Source organism: Carcharhinus amblyrhynchos, chromosome 21 (genome assembly GCF_965287045.1).
Source record: "Carcharhinus amblyrhynchos chromosome 21, sCarAmb.v2.hapA, whole genome shotgun sequence".
In the NCBI taxonomy this organism is placed as follows: domain Eukaryota; kingdom Metazoa; phylum Chordata; class Chondrichthyes; order Carcharhiniformes; family Carcharhinidae; genus Carcharhinus; species Carcharhinus amblyrhynchos.
The window spans coordinates 39156705-39180461 of record NC_137344.1 but is presented as its reverse complement, the minus strand read 5'-3'; the positions used below and the strand labels follow the sequence as shown (position 1 = coordinate 39180461).

At 43.3% G+C, this 23757-nt stretch overlaps 1 protein-coding gene and 1 long non-coding RNA gene across 3 annotated transcripts in view; one reads left to right on the top strand and one right to left on the bottom strand.

The window, feature by feature from the left end:
- Positions 1-23757, bottom strand: part of LOC145356372 (protein shisa-6-like) — a 519167-nt gene that overhangs the window by 186437 nt on the left and 308973 nt on the right. The window lies entirely within an intron of this gene.
- Positions 1-23757, top strand: part of LOC145356373 (uncharacterized) — a 144425-nt gene that overhangs the window by 116696 nt on the left and 3972 nt on the right. Inside the window, exon 2 of the long non-coding RNA XR_013889127.1 lies at positions 3633-3764. This is a non-coding gene — a long non-coding RNA (uncharacterized LOC145356373). The remainder of the gene's footprint in view (positions 1-3632; positions 3765-23757) is intronic.

The window sequence follows — 23757 nt, the reverse complement described above, 5'->3', positions numbered from 1 at the left end:
TCTTTGAGATTTGTTGGCAAATATTATAATGATATTAAAACTAGTCACAAGTAACCAATGGTACATCAATAGATTAATGACATCTCTAATAGCAATTGAATCCATTCGATTCATGTAAACACATTGTGGGGAGGCAATGGCCTAGTGGTATTATCACTAGACTATTAATCTGGAAACTCAGCTAATGCTGCCAAGGCAGATGGTGGAATTTGAATAAAAGAAAACAAATCTAGAATTAAGAATCTACTGATGACCATGAAACCAATATGGATTGTCAGAAAACCCTACCTCATTCACTGATGTCCTTGAGGGAAGGAAATCTGTCATCCTTGCCTGATCTGGCCTACACGTGATTCCAGAGTCACATCAATATGATTGATTCTCAACTGCTCTCCAAGGACAACTAGAGATGGACAATAAATGCTGGCCAGCCAGCGACACCCATATCCCACCAACAAATAACAAATGTGTACCTCACTGATTTCTTACAGTAAGTGTGCTCCTTTTAAATGTATAATACACTTTCTGCAAATTCATATAGATGTATACAGATTAAAAGGGGTTGATAGAAAGTCAACTACTGTACAGTTAGTAATTTGCATGCAAGAATTAGATTTACATCAGTATGACAGTTCATGCTCGCTTAAGAAGCTTACAGTATGTTTACACTGCTAGTCTCTGCATTCTAGAGAAAATTAGTATGTATAATAGCCAGAATTGGATCTGGACTGAAGTGTTTTTGCATAATTTCTCCTTAGTTGCACTTAATAGAAAAGACTCCCCTGTGAATAGATGGACAACATCTTGATTATTAGCGACACATTAAGCAGCAGTATTGACTTGACTAGAATTGATCCTGTTTGTTGACTGTTTGTTTGTATCTACTGTGGAAGGTAATCAGTCACAGAATGTAACCCAGATGAGAAACTATCCACATCAAAAAAGAAGGCTGCGCTGCAGATCTGCAAACCCAATTGGTGATTTTACCAAGTGTTCTCCTTGATAGCAGAACCATTTCCACATGAGCATCCACTGGTCACAATGGACTAACCTCCCTGTTGTGGGCAGAAGAGAGTTGTTGATTGTCAATAGATCTCTCCATGGGCCTGGTAGAATATGAGCTCCCCTATTAAGTGAGTGGAGGCTTGCTCAGTCGGGAAGGAGCAGCTAGGGGGTTGAAAACCAGCTGGCTCAGGGCAGTTATCGAATGACTTTGGGGAATAACCACCAGCTGCTGAGTGGCGCTTTGAGCTCATTGTAAGTACAGAATGATGGTGACGGAGGAATGGCCTCAGTAAGATTATTACATTGGCAACAAGTAGTAAAGTGATTTTTTTTCTTCCTTCGTCTTTACTGTTGAGATAAGTTATCCTCTGGTGAGAAAAATGCCTCCTTTTGGTAAACTTGAAGCTGATGATGCAAGCATAGAAGACTGGGCCCAATACACAGAGCACGTACATTACTATATTTAGGCCAACAATATTGAGGGGACGATAAGCAGAAAGTGATCCTGTTGACAATGTGCTTGACCTTCAGTGCAATAAAAAAAAACTGACCTATCCAGATGCCCCTGACTACAAAACGTTTAATGAATTGGTGGACTTGGTTAAAAGTGATTATGATCCCGAACCCTTGATAATACTCCAGCAATACTGCTTCAACATGGCAGGGTCAACTCCTGGGGAGATCTGTCACCAAGTGGTTGACCAGGTTACAAAAATTGGCAGAGCGCTATGAATTCGGGCCATCCCCGAACAATATGTTGCGAGACAGACCGGTCTGTGGAATTAACAATGTGACAGTCCAAAATAAATTATTGGTAGAACTCAATTCAGATCAGAAGATGGCCAAAGGGATAGTTCCATGGTTGGAGAATGCGGAGAAAGGAGCTCAGGAACTACAGGGGACATCAAACAGCAGTGTCCTCTGATTGGGGGAGGGGCTTCTGCAACATTCATCCTTCAATTGAGAGTGAAAGGATCAACAAAATATCATGGAATCTCTTACAGCGGTCGAGCCCGTGACGCATCACCAGGCAGTCCAGAAAAAGCTTGGATAAATAAGGGGAGCCAAACTTAAGATCCCAATGCTACACCTAAGCATTTTAGAGTGAGGCCAGTTCCATAGTCACTATTGGAAAAAGTAGGGTCGGAACTGCCTGGAAAAGCTGGAGATAATAACAAAACCTGTACAATTCGCTGAGAGGGCAGCACCTGTTTTTCCTGTACTTAATCCAGATAGAAGTCTCACAACACCAGGTTAAAGTCCAACAGGTTTATTTAGGATCACGACCTTTCAGAGTGCTGCTCCTTCATCAGGTGATTCATGCTCCCCAGTGGAATCAAACACATTAGGAGAGCACCCTGTCACTCATCATCAAATGGGTTGGCTGAAAGGGTACTGCAGACTTTTACATTTGGCATGAAAGAAACAACCTGCAGTGTCCACTGAGATCAAACTGGACTACCCCTCACACAATGAATGATAGGAATTGCCCCAAGGGAATTGTTAATGGGATGGAGGCTTTGGATAAGGTCAAGCTTACTGCTCTCAAACCTGGTGGGGAGGGTGGAGTCCCAACCACAGAACCAGAACAAGATCTATGATTCTGCAAGGACAGAAAGAACGTTCAAAACCAGGGACCCAGTCCATGTAAGGAAGTTCAGGGACAGCCTCTGTTGGATCCCTGGGACCATAAAGGAAAAAGCAGTCATGTGTCTTATAAGCTCCAAGTGCAGGAAAAAACTATCAGGAAGCATCTGCATCATTTCAAAGGAGTAGGGAGTCTGTGCCAGTGCAGGTCTCATTACTAGCCATGGGGATGACCACTTCTGGCATTGAGCCATGACTGGAAGTGAGCTCCACGCCTGTCCCACTGTGTGATGCGAACATGGATTCTGAGATGTAAGTCGAAGAGACCAGTGCCCCAACTAATGCAAGACCTCAGGAATCAGTGTCAGTGGCTATATGCGCTCCCCTTGGAAGGAAAGATCTCCAATCTGTTTCACCTGATCCGATCCTACCTCTCATCGACCACAGGCTGATTCTTTGGTAGTGGAAAAGGGCCTTCCATGGTGGAGTGTTGGGGAAGGGGCTTGGGAGCGGGGGTGAGGGAGGATGTTATGATGGCCATGAGAGATCATCAATAGCCTCTCCCCGTGAGCGTTGTAGAATATGAGCTCCCCAAATTTGCGGATAGAGGCTCGTCTGATAGGAAAGGAGCAGCAGGAGGTTTGAAACCAGCTGGGTCTACTTTGGCTGGCAGTCAAACGACTTTGGGTCTGACCTCTACTCCGTAGTTGCTGAGGGGTACCTTGAGCACCGTGTCAATAAAGTGTGATCATGATGGAAGACTGGCCTTGGGCAATTAGGGAGAAGGTTCCAGAAGTAGCGATTCTTGGCTGGTTTTCCTTTTATTTTTCAGTGATGTTTACAGTGTGAGCCTGTGTGTCATATGGCAAAGAATCTTTCTTTGCTAAGGGGGTTTATTTCTGTACAAGTCTGGAGTGTTATCCTCAGTGTGAATGAGACTCAATGGCATTTGACTGTGCCTTGACAAAATTTAATTATTCCGTTCTATTTGGTAGAAATCCCAAGCTTTCCATTAATGGTGTTCTTGCATCTGTTGACAGAGAGACAAAAAGAACTGCTGTTGACAAGAGGCGTAAATATTCAGGATCGGAAATTGTATTGAGAATTTAGATGAAAAATCAAGGCCCAAGGTGCAAACAAACATCGAGGTCCAAAACGACACGAGGGATGAGGTAAGTAGTGGCAAAATTCAACTTTAATGGCTAGTGGAATTCGGAAGAAAAGGAAGACTAAAAGGAAGTGTTGCAGCATTTTAAGATTCTCAGAAAGAAGCAAAATAGAAAACAATATAATAATGTGTCTTAGACCTCAACATAGGGAAGATGCAAAGAGGAAGACAAACTCTTGACCCACAGTGGAAAAGCTTAGTTGATGTAAAGACAATGACCAGTCCTTGGCAGCCTTTTACCAGATAACATGGACTAATAATCTGAGTTGTTCTCTGCATATAGGGCAGTACAGTGTTTGTAGTTGGCACTGCTGCCTCACAGAGTCAAGGATTCTGGTTCAATTCCAGTCTTGGGTCACTGTTTGTGTGGAATTTGTACGTTCTCCCCGTGTCTGCGTGGGTTTTCTCTGGGTGCTCTGGTTTCCTCCCACAGTCCAAAGATGTGCAGGTTAGATGGATTGGTCATGGTAAATTGCCCCTTAGTGTCCAAAGTTGTGCAAGTTAGGTGGATTAGCCATGGTAAATGTGTGAGGTAGGGTGGGGAAAAGGCCTGGTGGAGGTATCTGTCAAAGAGAGTTGGTGCAGACATATTGGTCCAAGTGGCCTCCTTCTGCACTGTCAGGATTCTATGATTTACATGTAAGGGTTAATATCTGCCAGATGCTTTGAGTGCATATTTGCTAACAAATTGTGCAATCAATTATTTAGCCCCCAAAGCTTGGATATTTCAATTCTGCCAGAATAGGTGAGGGAATTGCTATCAGCACTTCTTTTCTCTTTTTACTAGATAAATGCCAAGAAAATAGGCTCCAGGGAATGCATGGATATGGCAGTAGCTTGTCTTCAGAATACAGCATCACCTTATGCTTAAACATTGATTAGTTCTATTCAATAGTGTTAACGCTAAAATTCGCTCACTCTGACAATGAGCCGTTTTGTCATTGTAACAGAAGTGCTGCCCTCCCATTACGCAAACTCATTCCCTCTCTTAGAACGACGAGGTGTTACCACTGAGTTAAGTGCCTCTTCACACCTTTGTAACATTTCTTACAAAATCGCTAGAGTGAAATGAACTATAACCTCGAGGAAAGTTCTTTCTTTGTTGTTGAAGTACAAATCCATTACGAACCGATAGCTTGCAAAGATTGTTAATGAACAGATCTGCTTTCTATGGAAATAAACTCCCAGCATAGATCTTCTATTTTGTATGGGCTACTTTACTAATGGTACCATCAAAAGCAATTTATCTATTTATTTTTTTAATATCTCTGAAGCCAGGGACAATTTTTGTGCAGGCAATAGAATTAATTCCAACCGATGTCCACTCATCATCCTTGTTTGCAAACTCATTTCAATATCAGTATAATATTCACGTTTACAGACATTGAGTCAGAACTAAACATATGCAACACAAATACGCTAGCTGATTTATAGACATCGCTCAATAGCTTCTGTTCTCTCCTGGCCGGTACGAGTGTTTAATAATAATTCCATGCAATTGGTGTACAGCTTCAATTGTTTTTCTTCTTACTAATTATGGGCCACCTTACTACCACAGAGAAGTCTTGTGACACAGTGGGTAGCACCCCCAGCCTCTGAGCCAGAAGCTCCAGGTTTGATTCCACCCTGGGACTCGATGGCTAAGGAATGAGGTCAAACAGGTTGAGTGTCAACCTGCAAATCTTTCCAACACCCCAGTGATTGGTGGTAAGAGTGGGAGAGATTCTTGGTCAGCCACACTTGCTGCAGAGTGGCGCCCCTCAAGCTATAAAGCTCTGGTGACAGATCAGTGACCTGTTCAGGGAATTACAAGCTAGGGAAACAGACAAAAGTCTATCTTAGTGCATCACTAGGTGCGGGAAGGGAATTCAAATTACTACAATGGAGGGAAACAACCTAGTTTTGGACAAGAGAAAGTGGGAAGGGAATAAACTTTTACCAGGATTTAGACACAGGAGCTATTTAAAAAATCCATCTAGAAGATTGGAAAATTTATATTACAGATGATAAACCTCAGGGCAGGTTTTTCTTTCATTAGTCACAGCTTGTGAGCATCGATGCAAAGGCCAACATTTATTGTCCATCTTAATTGCCCTTTAATGTGTTGGTGAGTCATCTTGGTAGAGTGCTGAGGTCCATGTGGTATAGGTACACCCTCAGTGCTGATAGGGAAGGAATGCCAGGATCTTGACCCAAGGACAGTGAAGGAAAAATGACACAGTTCCAAGTCAGGATGTTGGGTAATTTGGAGGTAAATTTGGAGGGTGCACCCTACATCTGCACCCCTTGTTCTTTCTGGATGATAGAGGTTGGATATTTAAGATGTCCTTTTGAGGAAGTGTTGATAAGTTGCTGCATGGTACTTTGTAGATGGAACACACTTTAGCCACAGCGTACTGCTGGTCAAAGAACAAAAAACAAAGAACAGTACAGCACAGGAAACAGGCCCTTTGGCCCTCCAAGCCAGTGTCGTGTCAATGCTGGGAAGTTTCAGGTGGTGAATCAGACAGGCTGCTTCATCTTGGTTGGTCTTGAGCTTTTTAAGTGTTGTTGGAGCTGCACTAACCCAAGCAAGTGGAGCGCATTCCATCACACTCCTGACTTGTAAATGGCAGAAAGGCTTTGACCTGCTCATGTGGCCATTGTGTTAATGTAGCTGATCCAGTTCAGTTTCTAGTCAATGGTAACCCCCAAGCTTCTCATGGCGGGGAATCCAGTGACAGTCATGGGGAGACTCTCTCTTGTTGGAGCTAGTCATTGCTTGGCACTGTTGTGGTGCAATCATTACTGGTGACTTATCAGCAGGTCATGCTACGTCTACACATGGACTGCTTCAGTATTGTGAATGGAACTGAGCATTGTGCAATCATCAGCAAACATCTCCAATTCCGACCTAAGTTTGGAGAGATCATTGATAAACCAGCTAAAGGTAGTTAAGCCTAGGATATTACCTTGAGGAACTCCTGCAGTGATGTATTGTAGCTGAGATGATTGAACTTCAAAGAACACAAATATTTTTACTTGTGCCAGATATGTATTTAGTTAATGGAGTGTTTTCTCCTGAATGTTAAAATTTATATACGTGGGCAGGCCTTGACAGGGTGATTACCCAGTCACATATACAGAGGCACTTACTGACACAGGTATGGGAGTGAAATTAGGAGCTGTGCACTAATAATACAAATATATTTGAAACCGACTAAAAGTTGGCTTCTAGTCCCTGACTGCACCAATAGGCTGTCAATGATGTTTCTTTGTTCCTTCATGTAATGTGGGAGTCACTGGCAAGACCAGCATTTGTTGTCCATCTCCAATTGCCCTTGAACTGATGAGTTTGCGAGACCATTTCGGAGGGCAGTTAAGAGTCAACCACACTGTTGTGTGTCAGGGGAATGTGTCAGGGGACAATGATACCCTCACAATTTGCACTTGCATTGAGTCATTCTTCACAATAGCTGCTTGAATTGTAATCTTCCATATGCTTTTTCTTGTCCTAGTTTCTAGTCTTCACCTTTAGGGTACCGTCCTCTGCTATCATGTTAAATGGGGAGATGGTGATGTGATGGCGATGTGGAGATTAGTGGTAATGTGTTAATGTGGGGATTAGTGACATGTAAGACATGGAGTCACATGTAAGTCAGACTGGATAAGGATGGCAGATTTTCTTCCCTAAAGGGCATTAGTGACCAGATCAATTTTTATAGCAATCGATGAAAGCTTCATGATCCCCATTACTAAGATGAGCTTCCAATCCTAAATTTATTTATTTTTTATTCATGTGGGCGACATGAGTGTGGCTGGATGGCAAACATTTATTGCCCATTCCTAGTTGCCCTAAGAGGACAGTTGGGAGTCAACCATATTGCTGTAGATTTGGTGTCACATGTAGGCCAGACCAAGTAAGGATGGCAGATTTCCTTCCTTAAAGGACATTAGTGAAACAGATGGGTTTTTCCAGCAAATGACAATGGTTTCATGGTCATCAGTAGATTCTTAATACCAGATATTTTTTATTGAATTCGAATTTCATCATCTGCCGTAGTGGGATTAGAACCCGGGTCCCCAGAACATTAGTTGAATTTCCAAATTAATAGCCTAATGATAATACCACTAAGCTATCAAATTTCCTCTTATTGAATTTAAATTGCACCAGTTGCTGCTTGAATCCATGTTCTCAGAGCAATGTCACTAATCCCCACATTAACACATTACCACTAATCTCCACATCGCCATCACATCACCATCTCCCCATTTAACATGATAGCAGAGGACGGTACCCTAAAGGTGAAGACTAGAAACTAGGACAAGAAAAAGCATATGGAAGATTACAATTCAAGCAGCTATTGTGAAGAATGACTCAATGCAAGTGCAAATTGTGAGGGTATCATTGTCCCCTGACACATTCAGAATCTTGTGGAAGAATGAAGGGGATATGTCATAGAATCATAGAATCCCTGCAGTGCAGATGGAGGCCATTCGGCCCATTGAGTCTCCACCAACTCTCCGACAGAGCATCTTGCCCAGGCCCAACTCTGTAACCCAACACGTTTACCCTGCTAATGCTCCTAATCTACACATCTTTGGACACTAAGGGGCAATTTAACATCATCAATCCACCTAACCTGCATATCTTTGGATTTTGTGGATATGGATTACACCTCTCCCAAAGAGGAAACAAGGTATGTGGTGAGATTTTCAGCGTGAAATGTCAGCTGGATAGCTGAAGGAGGAGTCACAACCTGCATCCAGCCAGTCATAACTTTCCCAGGCTCTTTTTTATGGGGTAATCAGCCTCATTCCAGAAAACAGCATGAGGCTGATTACAATATTTAACTCACCATTTCCACAACATCAGTGAGTCCAGGGTGAAATTCTCCGGGCTTCGTAATGTTTCCCTCACCCCTGGGAGAGAGTTCCACCAATGGGAATTACAGCTGGTCCTCATCAACGGGGACCAGGTGTGATGACCTCGCTGGTGGAGACTGAGGACATTGAGGCCCCCCCCCAGGCATAGAGAAGTGCCTCTTGGGCAGTACCAGCCTGGCACCCTGGCACTACCCACTGGGCACCCTGGCACTGCCCACCAGGTAGCAGGCAGTGCCAAGGATGTGGGACCTATTTGGCTACTCTATTAGATTTCATGGATGGAATTTATCAGAAAAGTGATCCATCAGATGCCTATAAGGCGTGATCAGACTTTGATTGATTTTGGAAGATGGATGGTTAGTCCATGGAGGAACATATCATGGGCTTTAACAGATTGTACAAAAGGAAGAAGAAACTCAACTTTGAGTTTCCCTGTTCAGTGCTCCCATTTATATTAACAGATTGTGTTACATGTGGATATCCCCTGATCTTAACCATGGTTTAGTTCTTGTGGCCTTTGTGTTAATCCATTTTGGATTAGATGTCTGCTGCCTTAAAAATATCCTGTGGAGGCAAATGTTTGCAGCAACCTTTTGAGATCATTCAGATACTTTACACATCTGCCAGTAGAATGGAAGCATTACAGATAGAAGAAATTAGGCTATAAGCACTTGAGTGGATCTTGATATCACAGGAAATAACAGGAATAGTAGGTGAATCAACTCCAGGAATGTCTAGGGCACAGTTAACTGATGCTTCGGGTATGACTCAAAATCTAATATGTGATTAATCACCCAAAATAGAACAGCAAGATTTTCAAAATGATGCATGGCTCAGAATTTGAAGGCTGAAGGGGATGATAGTGATTAATTTGAAAGAACTGTACTAGTTGCAAGAACCTCTAGTCCGATGATGAGTTTATAACTCATGGATTCATTTAAATGTGTGGTGCTAGATAGTGGTTGCACATTGATAGCGTGCAGAACAGATGAGCTGAAATATTATCCAGAACCACTCAATAGTGCAGATTAGTGTGAGGTCATGGAGCATGAAAGTTCCATTACTTTTAGGATTGGGGATGACAACTCATTGAGATTACTAAAGTATGGTGATTCTATGCAAAATTGCTAGAGTAAGCCATCTTCCTAGAATTGTTGCAATATCTAATGAGGTACCTTTGATGTTAAGTAAGCCTTCCATGAGAAAAGCACAAATTAAACTGGGCATGGAGCATGAAAATGTAATTGTCTTTGGAATGTCAGTGGATCAGCAATCAGGGCATTATTGTGTTCCCTTAACAAGATCACTTTCCTAATCAAAATGTTGGGGAAGTATTAATGGTATCTGGTGTAAGAAACAGAGAGAAATCAAAAGCAAATTGTCTAAGGGCTATACAGACAATTTGTTCACCCTTCTTGTTAAAGATTGAAATTTCCATTGAAGGTCACTATTCTGGATGGTGAGGAATCTACAAGGCTCATCAAGTTAATGCAAAATGTGAAATACGTAAAAAGTTTCAGGGACACGTTCTCCCGTCGCTGCCAGTGAGGCCAGAGGATTTGGCACTCAACCAAATCTCCCTTCAAAGCAGTGGGATGGAAAAATCTCAGTTGCAAGTTTAAGTTAATTTATTAGTGTCACAAGTAGGCTTATGCTAGTGCTGAAATGAAATTACTGTGAAAATCCCCTAGTTGCCACGCTCTGACGCCTGTTTGGGTACACTAAGGGAGAATTATTGTTTCTTGTGCACTATACAGTCAAAACATACCATTCATAAAGTACATAGGGGAGAAGAAATGAAGGGGGTGCAGACTATAGTGTTACAGTCATAGTTAGGGTGTCGAGAAAGATCAACTTAATATCTTATGAGACCATTCAAAAATCTAATGACAGCAGGGGAGAAGCTATTCTTGAATCAGTTGGTATGTGTTTTCAGGCTTTTGCACCTTTTTCCCAACGGAAGAAGGTGGGAGAGAGTGTTTCCAGGCTGAGACATCCTTGAATATACTGGCTGCTTTTCTGAGATTGTGGCAAGTGTAAATGGAGTCAATGGATGGTTTGCATGATGGACTGGGCTTTATTCACGACTCTTTGTAGTTTCTTGTGGTCTTGGGTCAGTGCAGGAGCCGTACCAAACTGTGATACATCCTCATAGGATGCTTCTTTTTGGTTACAGTGTATCTTTAAAGTGCTGTTAATTAGAGTATTTGTTAATTTCCTCAATTGATATACTCAAAGAGTATTAAGGCAACATTATGGGGAGATAGTGGTGTAATGATAATGTCACAGGGCAATTAACCCAGTGACTCAGACTAATTATTAGGGGGAGATGGGTTCAACTGCAGAAATTTAAATTCAGTGACATAAGCAGGTGAGACAGTGGAAGATTGGAGGGATCATTCATCCTGACTCCCTGCCTCTCTTCTGTGCCTGGGTGTCCCTGGAGGTGGAGCATGTTGTGTTCACCAATACACTTGAGGCTGGAGCGCAGCATCACTCCGCAATATATTGATTCAATTGAATTTGTTAAGTTTCTATTATAGTTTTTGATTTAAGTTTCAGAAAAATTATAGCATCCCCTTTAAAGAGGTTAAACATTTATTTATTAGTTTAATGCGTTCAGAAGAGACACTTAGTGACATTGGTGTGGGAGTGGAGTTAGGAGCAATGTACTTGGAATATTTCACACTGTGAATGAACCTAAAACATGAGTAAAGATTAATTCTGGTTTCCTACATCATTAGCTGGAGTCTAATGCTGATTTCCTTTGATTGCAATTTTACTCAGGCTCCTTAATGCCACACTTGGTGCCCTGAAGACAACAGTAGTTAATCCCATCCCATCTCTGAAATTCAGCTCTTTTGTTAATGCTCAGACCATGACTGAAATGACATTTGGAACCAACGTGTCCTGTAGAACTCACACCCGATTCAGTGGGCTGGTTATTTGTGAGAAGCTGCTACTTGATAGCAATGTTGTCGATCCCCTTTCTTTACTTCACCGATGATCTGTATTAGGCTGATTGGGTTGTATTTTAGGGGACAGAACATACCTGGCCTATTTTTCACTTTGTTGGACAGGAGCCAATGTTGTAGCTGTACTGGAATAGCTTGGCTAGGGGTGCAGCTAGTTCTGGAGCACCTGTCATCAGGACTGCTGCCAGATAAGTTTTGCTCTGTCCTGTTCAGTCAACCATTTCCTGATATAATGGGGAGTACATTGAAATGGACTCAAGACTGTCTCTGGAGTCCTCAGAAAAAGCTCAGCTGATCACCCACCCACCCAGTTTTGGATATGAATGTTTTTGAAGCCTTCTCCTTTCCTGTTAGTTTAATTGTCCATAACTGTGTACAGCAGGACTGCAAAGCTTTGAAGTGATATTGAAATCTGATAGTGGCTGCTTCCACTGAGTGTAATCCTGTCTTGTCCCTTCACCAAGTTGGTGCCTCATCTCTGGATGTGCCAGGTGCTGCTGGCACGCTCTTATTCACTCCTCACTGTACCAAGGTTGGTGCCCCAGCTTGATGACAATTGTAAAGTGAGGGCTATGCTGTACCATGGTATTACATGTTTTAGTGAAATACAGTTCTACTGCTGCGGATGACTCACAACATTTCACTGTTGCCAGGTTCTGAACTGTTAGATCTTTTTTGAATCTATACAACATAGGGATGGCACGGTGGCACAGTGGTTAGCACCACTGCCTCACAGAGCCAGGGACTCGGGTTCAATTCCCAGCTTGAGTCACTGTCTGTGCAAAGTCTGCACTTCTCCCCATGTCTGCGTGGGTTTTCTTTGTAAGAAGTCTCACATCATCAGATTAAAATCCAACAGGTTTATTTGGTAGCAAACACCACTAGCTTTTGGGGCTCTGCCCCTTTGCTAGTGGCATTTGCTACCAAATAAACCTGTTGGACTTTAACCTGATGTTGTGAGACTTCTTACTGTATTTACCCCTGTCCAACACCAGCATCTCCACATCATGGGTTTTCTTCCACAGTCAGAAAGGCGTGCTGGTTAGGTGCATTGGCCATGCTAAATTCTCCTTCAGTGTACCCAAACAGGTGCTAGACTGTGGCAACTAGTGGATTTTCACATTAACTTCATTGCAGTAAACCTACTTGTGACATTAATAAATAAACTTAAATGTAACATGATAATAGTGCATGCAGTACGATGAGACTATTCCCCAGTGTGAAGATGGGACCTTGCCCTTAGAAGGACTGTGGGGCTACCACTCCTGCCAACATTGCCATTGTCAGATGGAATAAGTACATTAGTGAGGATGAAGTCAAGTAGGTCTTTCTCATGTTGGTTCACTCACCATCTCCTGTGAGCCCAGGCTAGGAGATAAGTCCTTCAGGACCTGACTAGCTCAGCTAATAGTGATATTACCAAGCTGCTCTTGATGATGGACAGACAATATAGACTCCTGCCCAGAGTTGCTTTTACCAAAACTTTCAAGATTCTGAAACCTAAGAATCCAAAATAGTGGCTATTGAAAAACAGGCTGCCGAGACAAACAGAAATAAATGGTATCAGCAAACCTATTCGAATATGCAAGTATTTCTGGTGAAATAATCCAATTGACAGATACAAGAAGTGGGGACAGAGTGAATCTCAACTGCCTGCTACTTGTTACTCATCTCATCTAGAATCATAGAATCCCTACAGTACAGAAGGAGGACATTTGGTCCTTTGAGTCCACACAGACCCATAATCCCACCGAGGCCCTATTCCCGAAAGCCTCATTTATCATGCTAATCCCGGACATTAGGGCCAATTGACCTAGCTGATGTATCTTTGGAGTACCCAGAGGAAATCCAAGCAGACACGGGAAGAAAGTGCAAACTCCACACTGACAATGACCCAAGGCCAGAATTGACCCCGGATCCTTAGCGCTGTGAGGCAGCAGTGCTAAGCACTGTGCCATCATGCCGCCCCTAATGCACAACTAACTCCCTGTATTTACCCTAGCTTGTCCCGTTGACACTGAAGGGCAGTTTAGCATGGCCAGTCCAGCTAACCTACACATCCTTGGACTGTGGGAGGAAACCCACTCAGACACAGGGAGAATGTGCAAGCCCCACACAGATAGTGTCCCGAGCCGGGATCAAATCTGGGTCCCTGGTGCTGTGAGAGAGCAGTGCTAACCACTGTACCACCGTGCTGCCCCGCTGATAAGCTGATGGCCAGCAATTGAAAATAGGAGGGAAAAGAAGCCCTGAGATTCGACTTCAAGCATTCTGACAAAGGGTCACCCAGACTCAAAACGTTGGCTCTATTCTCTCTCCACAGCTGCTGTCAGATCTGCTGATTTTCTCCAGCATTTTCTGTTTTAGTTTCAGATTCCAGCATCCGTGGTATTTTGCCTTGAGTTAAATAATGGAACTAGGTTCCTCCATCACTCCAATATGCTGCAGTCAAGATGTCAAAAAGTGCTTCAATCAATGAACAATTTTTGAAGCACAGTTGTAATATGGTGCAGGACCACGACTGCAATTCTCAAATAGGTAAGGACAGATTGCAGCATTTCAACCTTTGGCCATTTGTACCATTAAGTATTAAAATCAGTGGTCCTTGGAAGTCGCTCACAAAATTGACAAAAATGTAATTTTACTTTTGACAGGACCAACAGAAGCAAGAGCTCCTGCCCTCGATATTCAGGCTGGTGGGTCGGTCTCCGCTAGATGTTGGCAGGGAACACAGCCCTGCCAAACACAGCGGGTCCAATGCCATTTCACACTCGAATCAGCATTCATTGGCAGAAGGTGGGACTTCTGCCCATCACTGGGAGGAATCCCAGACATGGAGAATTGCAAACAATCAGATTGGCCGACAGCTATTGAATCATTCCAGCAACAGCGCTGCAATGGCCGGAGGTGGCACTGCAGCTGGCGACCTGGAACCAAGTGCTGGGAACTTGGGAGGAAAAGTAACTGGCATGGGGCAAGAGAGGTTAGGTAGTGAAGGCCTGGGTGTGTCACAGGGAGGTAGGGTGTGATTGGGGTATTGGGGGACAGTCGATGGAGAGAGGGTGGTCTGGAGATCTCCTGGCCCTAAGTGAACAGAGATTTAGCTGGCCACCAAATTTGCCGACCTTGCCCTGCCAGCGGAGGTATACCGTGAAAAGCGATTAAGATCGTGCCCATGGTTCTGGCTGACCAGGAAACTCTCCCGCCCTGACCGCCTGCCTTGGCATACCCGTAGGATTGCCCTCAGTCAGAAAGTGGCTTCTGATGGAGATGTACTCCCTTCATCTCCCACCTCTGCACATTGAACTTTGTACAACTTAGGTATTCCTCTTCAATCTATCATCTGCCTGCCAGTCTAATAATTGTGACTGGATGGAAATTCCTCACAATTAAGACCAATCAAGGGTCTTAACTGGGGTGAGGACAGATTTTCCATCTGAGGCTGTATCTGCCCCAGGGATCCCTGAGGGTATCATGTAATTTGACCCTCTGCACTCAGCCTGAGGACGGGGAAGCAAAGAATTCTGGCCAGCAGTTTGTCCCGTAAGGTACAGTGAAAAGAAAGATCACCATTGACAAGATGGCATTGTGAATTATGGCAATGCAGCAATTTATTTTGACCCAGGTTGCTTCCTCTGGTTACGAGAACACTGAAACATATGGAAGTGGGCATCGTCTTTTAAATATTCTGCTAACACTCCTATTGAATAATGTCTCCTTTGTTTGCAGTCAGCTTACTAACGATGCTCAGAGATGAAATTAAATGTAATGATTTCCCTTAACCGCGACAGTGCAGTATTAATGCGGCCAGCAATATCGGCTAATGGTCTGTGGAAAGCACTTTATGCATGTGAAATGACCACCAGTGGTAAGAAGTTGGGCTGTAATTTGCTCAGCAAATTCAGGTGATATAAAGAGATGATTTATGCCGATTACTGAATTTCACTGGTTTCAATTGTTTTATAAGTGTGAATCTGAAATTATGCAGGTGACATTTATCTCTGTTTCTGTTCACCTGAACAATAGGCCTTCACCACCATTTGGCACTTTGTGAATGAATTACAATCTATTCATTGCAAATTTCACAAAAGAAAAAGCCAAAATAATCATTGGTACTTAACAGAAAGTAATGTAATTTTGTTAGAAGGAAAGTATCTCTCTAGCAGTCTCTCAAATCGAGCAGAACAGTTACCATTGGAACCCATTTAACCTGGGGAGGCTGTGGTGCTGCAACTAATGCACATAGGCTGGAATCTAACCACTGTTCATGCCGGCAGGATTTTCCCATCCCACCACAGTGAACGGAGATTTAGCTGGCCACCGAATTTTCCGACCTCGCTATGGCCAACGGGGGCCTACCGTGAACAGTGACTAAGATCACCTCCATGGTTCTGGCTGACCAGGAAACTCTCCCGCCCTGACTGCCTGCCTTGGCATACCCGTGGGATTGCCAGGTTGAAAATCAACCTGCTGGGTTGCGCCACAAAACCACTTTCTGCACCCATGAGGTCCTGGGGTGGTACTTAGTCCCAGAGCTTCTGGCTGAGAATTAGCGCGGCTACCCACTGTGCTGCAAGACCTCCATAAAAACAGTGCTGAACAATTGTGGTCATCACATTAGGAATCTTGAGTTAAATCTTGTTTGTTTCAAAAGTAATGACTGAGGATGAGGTATTGTTAATAATACTTGAGCATAATTGATCAGCCCACTACTTATTCTTCCCTATTCAGCAACATTTAAAGTCTTCCAAAATATTTTCCACAACTAGGGTATAAGCTACATTTGGCCATTCTCCTAATTTGTTCAGCTTTGATTTTAATTTGTGAAAAATTATGCTATTCTGTTGTGTGTTGTGATAGCAGGGCATTTGGGACAAATGTACAACTTTGAATTTGACCTCAGAGATTTAGATTTACTTTTACAATGAAGCTTTGAATCCTTCACTGTCTAGCACGTTATTCAATCAACATTTGCATCTATAATTGGAAATACCCTCAGATGTTCGAACATAAACCCTCTCCCAACCTGTGGGTGTAGAGAACTCGGCTTCACTTCCTCTGAAGAAGAGTCGTACACACTCAAAACATTAGCTCTATTTTCTCTCTCCACTGATGCGGCCAGACCTGCTGAGGTTTTCCAACGTTTTCTGTTTTGGATTCCAGCATCTGCAGCTGGTACCATAAAAAAGCGGTGTCCCTTTTGTTCCCTGCCCTCCAGTTACAGCCTGGGCCACACTTTGCTGCTCCTGTCTCACCCAGCTTGAGCGAGGAAGGTTTGGTAAGACAAGGATTTTGCAATGACAACGAGGATAAATACATCCAGAGTAGCAATCTGCTGGAGATCACCATTCTGAGGGAAGTAAAGACCAATGCCTCAGATGTGCACAGTCAAAAATAACAGACCCTGAATATACTATACGTGAGAATTAATAATACGTCTGAATGGAGTATGTTAATCCCTTTGGACTGATCTATACATACTCCATTTCCCCTCTGCATGGCGGCATAGTGGTTAGCACTGCTGCCTCACAGTGCCAGGAACCCAGGCTTGGATTACTGTCTGCGTGGAGTTTGCAAATTCTCCCTGAGTTTGCGTGGATTTCCTCCCATAGTCCGAAAGACATATTGGTTAGGTGGATTGGCCATGCTAAATTCTCCCTCAGTGTACCCGAACCAGCGCTAGCATGCGGCAACTCAGGAACTTTCACAGTAACTTCATTGCAGTGTTAATGTAAGGCCACTTGTGACACAAATAAATGAACTTAACTATTATCACTTAAGTATTTACTGGACATCAAAACCCTGGTGTTGTGCTCCGTTATTGTTAGTGATTGTAAATCCCAATGCATTCCTGCCAGGCTATTGGGAAAAAAAGAAAACTTGCATTTATATAGCGCCTTTCACATGTTAGGCCAACACAATATGCTTTAGAGTCATAGAATCTCTCTAGAGCAGCAGGAAGCCATTTGGCCCATCAAGCCTGCGCCAACAATAATCCCACACAGGCCCTAGCCTCATAGCCCCAGGTAGTTACCCTACTAATCCCCTTTGACAATAAGGGGGAATTTATCACGGCCAATCCACCTAACCTGCACATCTTCAGTCAATGAAGAACAGTTGAAATATAATCCCTGTTGTAATTTATAAACTGTGGCAATGATTTCAAATAGATAAATCTCCCACAGACAGGAATATGGTCAGATAATCTGTTCTAATGATGTTAGCTGAAGAATGAATATTGACCAGGAGAGCAGGGAGAACTGCTCTACTCATCTTTGACACAGTGCATTAGGATCTTTTACACCCAGCAGAGAGGGAGCTTAACATTTCATTTGAAAGTCAGCACCTCTGACAGTACAGAATTCCTTCAGCAGTGCACTGGGGTGCCACCACAGTTAATGTACTCAAACATCAGGTATGGGATATGAACTCCCAACCTTCTGATTTTGAGGCAAGGGCATTTGCAAAAGAACCATGTGTGATGTAGTTTAGGCTAATTCTAAAGGATCAGGACATAGGCAAGTCAAAATTTTGCTCAAAGCATTGACAGGGCAGGAAGTCCCAGTAAGAGAGAATTTGCGAACAAAGTTTGTCAATGAATGACTTCTGGGGAGGATTTAAAAATTTGGATGAAGTTTTAAATTGGTGGCGTAGAGAACAAAGAAAATTACAGCACAGGAACAGGTCCTTCAGCCCTTCAAGCCTGCACTGACCATGCTGCCTGACAGAATTAAAACCCCGAGCTTTCTGGGGACCACATTGCTCTATTCCCATCCTATTCTTGTATTTGTCAAGATGCCTCTTAAAAGTTACTATCATATCTCCACGACCTTCCCCTGGCAGCGAGTTCCAGGCACCCTCCCACACACACACACACACAGCCCGCCCCCCGCCCCCATCCTCTGTGTAAAAAAACTTGCTCCATAATGGAAATGGAGACATGCAAACAAGATGTGGGAAAGGTGGAGTTTATAAAGAATCTTGGACGGGAGATCAGCAAGGGGAATCCAATCCGGAGAGGATGAACTTAGATATAAGAGTATTAGTCCCTGGGTTTGAGGTAGAACTGGCTGCCAAGAGTTGGAATGTTTGGTCTCTGTGTTGTCACGCAGCAGCCTTAGAGGAGAAACAGTTTGATTAGATTATCACTCTGCCATAATTCCAGGCAATCCATTATGCTGCCCGTGTTTCGATTCCAGACTTCTAGATTTTGGTAGACAAATATCACTGAATCTACTCAAAGCCACTCTCCCCACCCTCTTCCCCCACCCCCAACAATGCCTCTTAATTCTTTTTTGTACATCCTGTTACTTTTACATGAGAGTTTCAGTGCATCATCTCCTCCAGGAATACACTCATCGCTGGCAAAGAAATATCAATTCCCGAGTGGCACCCTGGTGCAGCACCATCTTATTTATTGCCCTCCTCTTCATTAATAATAATAAGAAGAAATATCCAAAGAGGTACTGAGAGGTATTTTCACTTTCTTGCACTCCCCAATCTTCACTTGCATTTAGAAGAAGTAGAAGGATGTTGGGGCAGGGGAAGTGAGGTGGGATGGGGGGAGTGGGGGGGGGGGAGGTGAGGAGTAGGTGGGGAGGTGGCGGGTACACAGGTGGAGCAGATCCAAAAGCAAAAATCTTGCAGTTGTGTCAGAGGCATGTTGTAGCTTTATAATAATTCATTTTACAATTTCCAACTCCTTTATCACATTGGTCCCAAGTCAATGATTCTGTACTTTGATTCACCTTGTCTGTTATCAACGTTTGATACTGGCCTCCACTCATAAGCCTGACCTTTCACTAGGATTCTCAGTTCAAATCATGTCGGTCATGTTCTTCTCAAGATTCATGCGACACTCACGTTTCTGCAGCCCCGAGGGTGTACTGCATTGCCAGAAGAGATGGTAAATCAGCTCCCCCTTCCACCTCCACCCTCCCAGTGTCTGGGTGGACAGAAGTATTTGGGAGAGTAGGTGTTCACTTTGTTGTCCTAGCCAATATTTATACCTCATTAAAACAAATTATCTGGTCATGATCCTATTGCTGTATGGGACTTTGCCATCTGCAAATAGGCTGCTGTCTTTCAGACATTATAATATGGGAGGCAGTGATGTAGTGGTATTGTCACTGAATTAGTAATCCAGAGACCCAGGGTAATACTCTCGGGACCCAGATTCAAATCCCACATGGCAGCTGGTGAAATCTGAATTCAATAAAAATAATCTGGAATTAAAATCTAATGATGATCATGAAATGATTGTTTTAAAAACCCATCTGGTTTGCTAATGTCCTTTAGGAAAGGAAATCTGCCTGGTCTACATGTGACTCCAGATCCACAGCAATGTGATTAACTCTGAAATGCCTGAGAAAGCCATTCAGTTCAAGAGCAATTAGGGATGGGCAAAAAAGTTTGGCCTAGCCAGCGGTGCCCACATCCTCTGAAATAATAAAAAAAACTTCAAAAGTGTTGGGTCTAAAGTGCCTTGGAATGTCCCGAGTTTGGGAAAGGTGCTATATAAATTTAAGCTCACGTTTTTAAATTCAAGGTTAAGAGATTCAGTTTTGGCCACCATACTTAAGGAGGGACATACGTGCAATGGAAACAGTAGAGAGAAGGTTCACTCTAGTCTGATTCCTGGCCTGAAAGGCTGTTAAATGGACCATTGGAGTTTTGAAGAATGCAAGGTGATCTGATTGAAACATACATGATTCCGAGGCAGGTCAACAGGGGAGACATTGAGGAGATGTTCCCTTCGTGGGGGAATCAAGGGGGCCGCAGTTTGAATGTAAGGGGACTCCAATTTAAGACAGAGATGGGGAGGAATTTCTTCTCTCAGAGGATCATTAGTGTTTGGAATCCTCTTCTGCAGGGATCTGTGGAGGCCGAGTCATTGCATATATTCATGTCTGAGTTAGGTCTATTTTTGATTGAAAAAAGAACCCAAGCTTATGGGGAGTAGGGAGACAGGAACATGAATCAGGTCAGCTATGGTGGAGCAGGCTTGAGGGGTTCAATGGCCTACTCCTGTTCCTATCTATTATGTTCTTATTTGAATTATTGATCAAGAATACCGCTTTACAGAGCCAGGGTCCCAGGTTCAATTCTGGCCTTGGGTCACAGACTGTGTGGAGTTTGCACATTCTCCATGTATCTGTGTTCCCTCCTGGGTTTTCTCCGGGTGCATTGATATCCTCCACACTCCAAAGATGTGTGGGTTAGGTGGATTGGCCATGCTAAATTGCCCCATAGTGTCAGGAGGATTAGCAGGTTAAATGCATGGGGTTATATGAGGAGGGCCTGAGTGGGACTGTGATCAGTAGTGACTCGATGGGCTGAATGGTTTCCTTCTGAACTGTAGGGATTCTATGATTCTATGATTATAATCTTATAGTTGGCCCAGATTTTCATCATTCTATTGTTGATTGACTTTACAAATATTATTTTAAAAATGCGCATTTGACCAAGGTAACACTGCCAGTAACCTGCATTAAGTATCAGCAGAGATGAGATTAAGTAGTTCAGGAAATACAAAAATATATTTCTTTTGCATAACCAAAAGCCTCAGACAAATCCATTTATAAGTCAGTCACACAATCTTCTTTGATTCAGGCAGAAATAACACATTTCCCACATGTAAATTATCACGCGGTTTTGATGGATCTCGCCTTTTGTTTGATTACAAAGACTAAGAATTCAACTGAAGGTGAGTTCTGCTTTGAACAGGCAGCTCATACTTTACATTTCCAAATGACTCATGCTTACATCCCCTTGAGCAGTTAAAACCATGGGATCCCTACATGCCAACCTCCTTTTCCTTAATTACTAGGACTCTGTGTTGTTGTTAAACATCCTAGATGGTACCACTGAGAGAAAAGCTGTTGTCTCATTTCAGCCAGCAGCTTCTGTTCCACCAGTCAATTGCAAATGCCAACAATTTACAACAAAGTGTGTTAATCTCCAGTTTATGATGCTCATGAAATTGGGTTAGGAGCGTACTATGGCAGATGGATTCGAGTAAAGTGACACACACACACACACACACACACACACACACACACACACACACACACACACACACACACACACACACACACACACACACACACACACACACACACAGTTATATCAGTGCAAATGACCTTTATAGCAGGGAAAATTTTACAGCAGTTCTGAGGTGGCAAACTGACTGATTGCCAAATTTTTGCATTGGTTGGAGGAGTCCTGTGAACGCAATACATTTCCGAAAGACTGAACCCCAAGAGTCTGAGCTAACTTTCAATAAGACAACAACCTTGTTGGTCCCCTTTTCTTTACAATTCAATTTGCAGGTCACGGGGACTGCCCAATGACAACATAAGTTGTAATATCATAGAATCATAGAAGAATTATAGAATCCCAACAGTGCAGACAGGGGCCATTCGCTCCATCGAGGCTGCACCGACAACAATCCCACCCAAGCCCTATCCCCATAACCTTATGTATTTACCCTGCTAATCCCCCTAACACCAAGGGGCAATTTAGTGTGGCCAATTAACCTAACCTGCACATCTCTGGAGTGTGGCAAGAAACCAAAGCACCCGGAGGAAACCCATGCAGACATGGGGAGAACATGCAAACTCCACACAGACAGTGACCTGAGGCTGGAATCAAACCCGAGTCCCTGGTGCTGTGAGGCCGCAGCGCTAACAACTGTGCCACTGTGCCACTGTGCCACCCTAAATCCCACTGAGACATAATGAATGACTGTCGAACTTTGAGCTTCTTAGTTACAGTTAATTTCCCATTTATAATTTGGCAGCATTTTCAGTGGCAAGTTAGGTAAAGTATGGGCTTTTACAGCCTAAAGTTGGCAGACTGTAATGCCTCTATTGACATAACAGTCAACCTGGGGCAGGGTTGACGGAGCTGCTCGTCTATTCCTAACCCCCAATTCCAAATGTTCAAACACTGCACTGTGAGGCAAGGCTGGAGGAGGCCAGATTCCCAAAGATTGTTCAGTAATGCTGAGCTTGTGGACTGGAACTTTACAAAGGAGTGAGGTACAAAATTGGCCTAGAGTGTTAAATTATCTATCTGCACTCCCATAATTGCAACATTTTGTAACCTGGGTTTTGCCCAGTAGAAGTGAACAGTATGTTCTAAATAAAATAACGCAGGAAGTGTGATGAGTGACAGTTGCCTAACTGCATCATCCATTACCTCTATGCATTACTTATTATAGAAATGACGTGATAATGTGTTAAGGAACCATTACCACAGCATCCCTTCTGTATCAGACTCATGGCTGCATCTACCTTAACAATACAAGATATGCTTGGTTGCTTCCAGAGAATCTGCTGATAAAGCACCTCAGTACCTGCCACACCATAATTTATTACCTTCCAGTCCCAAGTCTTAACATCTGCTGTTACAACCCAAAATACGTATCGCCTTCATATAGGGCCTGCCATCACCAACAAATTTACCAGTGCAACAGAGACAAATGAATACACCAAACATATAACCTGAGTACGAAGGACTCTATAATGGAAGTGAGTTAAAGTTTGGAGTTCAGGGGACAGAACACCATTGCCTGGTACTGTGGCACAGTGGTTAGCACTGCTGCCTCACAGTACTAGGGACCTGAGATCAATTCCCGGCTTGGGTCACTGTCTGTGTGAAGTCTGCACGTTCTCCCCGAGTCTGCGTGGGTTTCCTCCGGGTGCTCCGGTTTCCTCCCACAGTCCGAAAGACATTCTGGTTAGGTGCAATGGCCTTGCAAAATTCTCCCTCGATGTACCCGGAGTGTGGCGACTCGGGGATTTTCGCAGTAACTTCATTGCAGAGTTAACATAATTCTACTTGTGACACTAATAAATAAATTTTAAACTTCTTGTGAATTTTTAATATTATCCATAAAAATCTCTGTATCCCCCATTGAGATTGGTTGATGTTACTTGCTTTGCACTGCTGCCAAGCCAGTGGATCCTTTGCATGGATTTCTTTTGATATGTTTCCTCTGTCTTGCATTTAGATCTGGCGCTCAGTCTGACAATCCCCAGAATGATTTGGATTTCTGGTGAATCTCTCACTTCACCGATCTTGAGCGGTCCAAAAGTATGTCCAGTACTTCGGCTAATGACACCAGGCTCATTGACAGCATGGGCTCTCATT